Consider the following 6069-nt stretch of genomic DNA (forward strand, 5'->3'; position numbering starts at 1 on the left):
ATGTGAAACTGCTCAACTTCGGCCAGTGTAGCTTACGCTACAAAATAGACTAGCAGAACTGTAGCCACCGCACCGCGACTTCTGTGGCTTGATGGACAGTTTGGGAGGTTCACGCTGACCGTCGAGAGGGTGTACTACCGCTACAGTGTGTGCGTTATGCGAACACTCACCATGAGCACGAATGGCCAATGACCTCTCATGCCCCCTGTCACGAGGTGAAGTGAAAACGATAATGAAGGTGCGCTCTACGGGATATGCTCCAAACACCCCGAACATCATCATCGTCGTCTTGCCAAGCATCCAATGAGAAGATGTCAGCAACTACGGAGGGGATGCGGTGACGGGGAAGAAGAAGAAGACGTGGGTGGGAGGCTGCGGAGATACATGGCTGTCCGGCGTTCGGACCCGAGCGTGTAGCGGCGAGCATCGACGAGTGACATCCGCACCTACCATCCGCCTGTCATCAACTACAGTATCAGGAGGGGTCAACCGTGCGTCCACGAGGCCCGCGTTCTCTTCAACCGCGAGAGCCTGGAACACGGTGCACCGCAGGGGGCGTCCATACGTGATCGGGCCCCCACCTACAACCCATGCCGCGACTGGCCCACACCGACGCCGCCACGCCTTACCCGGACTGACCGTGCGATGGGACTCATGAAACTGTAAGCCGTGCGCTGTGTTAGAACTTTCGTATAGTCTCTTTCGGATGGTTAAGCTGTCCTCTTGTTGGTAATACATGTCTTTGTTCCGTGTGGTGTCTGTCGTCGGTTGACCGGTACATAAACGCAGTTATCCCTGGTCCTTTTCTCTATTACTTCGCTTCGACTAAGAACACGACACTCCCCTGACCCCCCCCCCCCCCCCCCCCGACCCATGGGGAGACCAAAATGATCACGGAGTGACTAACTGACTGAATAAACTTTATTGAAGTAAAGGTGGAGGAAAGGGGGAAGGCGAGAAAAGGATGGGATAATCACAGGTGGAACCCTTTGTACCGGGCTCCAGTGGCTTCTTATCCCGTCTTCGCCCGGCTGATCAGGTCCTTTTGGATCTCGAGTCGAGGCTGGCGAGGGCGGCCTCCCGTGATTCACGGGAAGTCAGTGGCGAGTTCTTTTGGTGTTCGGCCTCTGCCCAGAGGTGTGGGCAGGCCCACGTGGCATGGAAGAGGGTAGCAGACTCTCCGCATAGCCTGCAGTCTTCGGTGTAGTCGGGGTGCCGTTGTTGGAAAATCTTCGCCCAGAGAGATTTATGTATGAAGGTATTCGTTTGAATCTTACGTAGTATCTGGCCTTCACTTGCCGTTATTTCGCGATGCGGGATTGGATACGTATCCCGCTCTTTTCTGGCATTTTGTAGGTATTCACCGTACGTAGTGGTACTACGACACAAGACGGGTGCGCCATCTGCTTGCGCGACGCGGTAGCTCTTGTTGGAATTACGTATTTGCGGAGCTTTTATTTACAATTTAGGCACAATACTAAGGGTTCTATGGTTGGCGTAGAATAGTGTCTGCGGTTAAGTTTTAGTGGTTATTCCTTGGAAGGGAATCTGATTATGGCGCGAATATCAAGCATAGTAGCTTTTTAACTCATATTTACGAAGAGGACATAGCATGGACCTATATTTCTGATTTCACCGAATGTTTTCACTACCTGTAATGTTGCTTTATACTCAAGACAACTTTATGTGGCAATGGAGAGAAAGCTACGGGGGAGAGGGGGCTGTTAACTTGGTGTTACTGCGCCAAAGTAGTTCCCGATAACCTGGTTTTGGTTTGTTGGGGCGTTACAGATACGCAGTTGCTACAGTTCATTCTTCGCGTTAACTCCGTGGTTGAGCGCGCTGAACTACGATCACCGAGCATGCAGGCATATTGGTGTCTCCACCGCTACGCTTCACTTGTTTTTAAGCACAAGCCAACGCTTTGTTTTAACAAGTTAGAGCGTGGACGATGCCGCATCGTTTCGAATGAAGTGCTGACGTACAGGTGCCGTCAGAAGTAATTGGAGCACGGGAGCTGTGGACGACCCGCATATGAGCGCCGTGTAACCGCACCGGCGGTAAACTACAGGAGCAGAACATGCATGTGTGCCTGTTTCTTGCAATATACACTAGAGAGGAATCTGGCGCTAGCGTCTATGCGGCTCACATCAAGGCTGTCTGTGTCGTCATGGACCGCCAATAAACATCGCGCTCGCCTTAGTTTCATCATCGGCTTGGATTGGGACGTTTTAGTGACCGCAAATTTAAACAAAGTTCGAGAAGAACGCGAAAAATAGTGTGCAATTATGTCAGTGGCAAATAAATCAGGCTGTTTTAAAACTAAGAAAAAAGGAGGTAAAGCGTATTTTTGCCGGAACGTTTGTTCCTGCTATTCTGCAGGCCAAGATGGTAGTTACGAACAATGTAAATATTTGTGGAGGAAACTCATTATGGACTCTTATTTTATTAACTTTACCATTATTTCAAATAATAAGTTGTTAGAAGAGTTTGGAAAGATTTTGGAGCGTGCCTATGAAAACGTCAACTTCGTGGTGAACCGGTGCACCGACCGTCAGCTGCGGTTTAACAAGAAAAATTACACCATCTTCGCGTGGGGAACAGTGATGAGGATTCGAAGCATCGTGGCGGTTCCGTGTGGTTCCATTGTGTTGCCGTTATGTTGAGTGATCTAGTTTTTACTAGCGCCAGAGGGAATTCCACGTCCGGGTACACACCGGTGGCAAATGCACGCAAGTGCTGTTGTGTTACGGTGAGTAGGCGGTGGTTCTCGAGCAGCCGAAACTCGTCCATCATGTTCTTGTCGATGTTGTCTCTGTGGTAGAATCGGTAGCCTCCGTCAGCGTTGGTGAGGTAAGGTTGTTGACGTTGGTGCACCGGCTGAGAGCAATGTACACGCCCTCCTCTCCGCAGCTTTGTCTTCTCAAGCTTCTTCTTCTTCGGCGGTTCTCCTACGGGAAGATGACGACGATGGTTGAACGCGAACCTATCTCGTGATGGATTCTTTGGTTGGCCAATCCCTAGGGGCATCCTGCCACAATCAGCATCAGAGGCGCTGCGGACGGGGCTGGTTGAGCTGCAAGGCGCGTGGCGCTTCCCGCCACAGCTTTCGCAAGGGAAATTCAGCATCCCCCTCTAAAGTTTTCAGTTCGTCGTTTCCGTTGACGTTGAGCTTCGCGTGCCTTCGTTGTATCAGTAGCTTCTTGACGTAGTTTGAATGAGTCAAGGACATAAGGCGCGTTCGTAGCACTTGCTCCTGTCCCGGATTGTAGCGTAGTTAGAGTGCTGTGATGCCTTCTCAGGTCGTGTGGCGATGGTGCAACTCGACCTTGAAAAGGCTTTTGACCGTGTGTCCCATGACATACTTTTCAGAATCTTAGAATACATGAATGTTGGGTCTGTTATCTTGGATGGTATAAATATGGCGTATGCCGGATGCAAGGCGAGCATAATTGTTAACAAAAATTTAAGTGAAGGTATAAATGTTGGTTGTTCGGTCAGGCAAGGTAGTCCGTTATCGCCTCTTCTTTTTGCGCTGTATCTCGAGCCTTTCTGTTTAAAAATAATCAAGCATAAACGATTACGGGGGTTTGCATTACAGAACACTGAAGTAAAACTGCTCGCATACGCAGATGATATAGCGGTTTTCTGTCGCGATCAAAAGAGCATAAGCGAAGCAGTTAAGGAGGTTAAGTCCTTTTGTGAAAAATCTGGGGCTGCAATTAACTTGGATAAATGTTCGGGATTTTGGCACGGAGACTGGTGCTGAACCCCTGCCGTTTTTGAATGCATACAATGGACCACGGCACCAACAAAATATCTAGGGGTGCCTCTGGAGCATTATAGGGATAGCCGAAACTACTGGACTAACGAGACCGAAAAGTTGAGAGACAAAACCAGAAACTGGCAAGGACGCAATTTTTCTATGTTTGCCCGTGCCACTATCTGCAACCTTTTTTTTTTGTTAGCCAAAGTGTGGTACGTGCTGCAAGTGTTGTGTATGTCACGTGCTAATGTCCAAAAAATCCACAGAGTATTTGCCGTCTTTATTTGGTCTTCCAGCTGGGAAAGAACCAGTCGTTCTAACATTTTTCGCCCAGTCAAAAAGGGGGGTCTTGGTCTTTGTCATTTATTTTTGTCGCAAGGTTTTTTTTTTTGTGCGGGATCAAAAAGACGCCTTCTTGCGCACTGTAATTCAAGTGCAGTTGAAAAATGTGCTGCCTGACTTTGTTGTGTCTTCAAGTGATATTGTATGCAGGGGGGTGAAAGGATATCTGCGAGAAGTGGCTCTGTCTGTTGAATTTTTGAAGGTACGGTTTTCTTTCGACTACCTGTGTAGTGTTTCCAGGAAGCGCCTGTACAAAGATTTAGTGGATGTTTGTTTACCTGTGCCACTGTATAGGTCGTTATACGGTGCGGGCACAGGGCTTGATGTTTTAAGGAGGGTTAAAAGTATGCCTGTGAAGCCTGCAATGAAGTCCTTCTTTTTTAAACTACACAGTGAAACCCTTCCCGTAGATACTTGGTTAGCAGAAAGAGGTATTTTTGTGCCGTGGACAACCGACGGCAGACTGTGCAAAAAGCCGGAAACTATTAATCACGTCTTCATCGACTGTTGGGACCCAGTGTTCCACTGGGACGTCCTCCAACGTACGTTAAAGAAAGACTTACCCATAACGCCGCGTGAAATTCGGTTCCTACCTGAAAAAAATGAGGGCGGTGTGCCGTACGTTTTGATCATGCTCCTCAGCCTTCATAGTATATGGAGGAAGAGAATGGCGGTGAGGAATGCGGATATAAATGCCCGGCCTGTCAGGGAAAATTTTATTGAAAGCGTACAGTATATACGGGAGGTGTTTCGTGCTGAGGATGATCCCCCTGAGTGGTTGCCTGTGCTTGACGATTTAGTGTGTCTTAGAAAGTTTTAAAGCCACGTAGTCAGCCAAGTAAAGTTGACGGATCACTACATGACATGATGTGTGATGTTGTAGAAATGTCAAAGCAGGCAATAAAAAAAAAGATTTTTAGCGTAGTGGGAAGAGCACCGCGTACCTCCCGTTGCGGCCAGAGAGTCGTGGGATCGAAACCGGGCGCCGCTAACCATTTCTTTTTTTGTAGTGTAGTATCGCGCAGCTTTGGGTGTAAGGAGGAGAGTTGCGCATGGGCAGTGTGAGTGCGGACGCTGACGCGGGACATGCCGAGACCATAAGATGCTTTCGCATCTAAAAAGAAACGTGGCGTTAAACAGTCGTGGATGATTACAAGATAGGGCGTATTCAGGCACCCGTATCTGTCGTATCTTGTCTTCGTCGAAGTACCTTTTTTTATTTTTTTTCGTCGGCTACAAATTTCGCGGCGGCATACTACCCGCTCAGTCATACGTCCTTCGACTGCGGCATGACTAACGTCAGGTGCGATCACGCACTGCCTGCTGTTTCACCGAACCACAGAACAGGGAGGTCTTCGGCTTCCTCGTAGATCGTAGACGTGTCAATGCATAGTGAAGAAAGGAAATCCCCAAAACCGCTCAAGAATTCAATCGTCATGCCAAGCCAAAGCCAAAAAGGGGGTCCTCCAAGAAACCCCCATGACGACATGGATTACCAGGCACAGTTTCCTCTTTAGATACTTACTAAGAAACTCTATGCTATGAATCTCAACCCACTTCTTTTAACGCGACTTCAAGCGTTGTTCGCAGGATAATGGTCTTAGCGTCGGCGCGGATAGCAGACCCACCTGAAAATATTAGAAAAGAAAAATTGTCACTTCAGATCTGACGATTGCGACGATTCTCTAGCAGCTCGCGTGCGCTGAAAGTGTGTGAGCGACACTGCCAGATACCGCCTCTGCTATCAGCGCCATCGCTGGGACCAGCATGCCGCGAATAATACTAGAAGCCGAGTTAAAATAAGTTGGTTGAGAAGTATAGATGGGCTATCAGCGTCGGGTGGCACGCATGCGTGTTCTCCTCCTTTCGTTTACCGCCGGTGCAGCTCCACGGCGCTCCTATGCGGTTCGGCCACAGCTCCGGTGCTCCAATCATAGAGTTTCATACTAATATAGACTAGA

This window comes from Haemaphysalis longicornis, unplaced genomic scaffold, assembly GCF_048455015.1.
Source record: "Haemaphysalis longicornis isolate Haplotype H1 unplaced genomic scaffold, Haemaphysalis longicornis Haplotype H1 scaffold_6, whole genome shotgun sequence".
Classification (NCBI taxonomy): Eukaryota; Metazoa; Arthropoda; class Arachnida; order Ixodida; family Ixodidae; genus Haemaphysalis; species Haemaphysalis longicornis.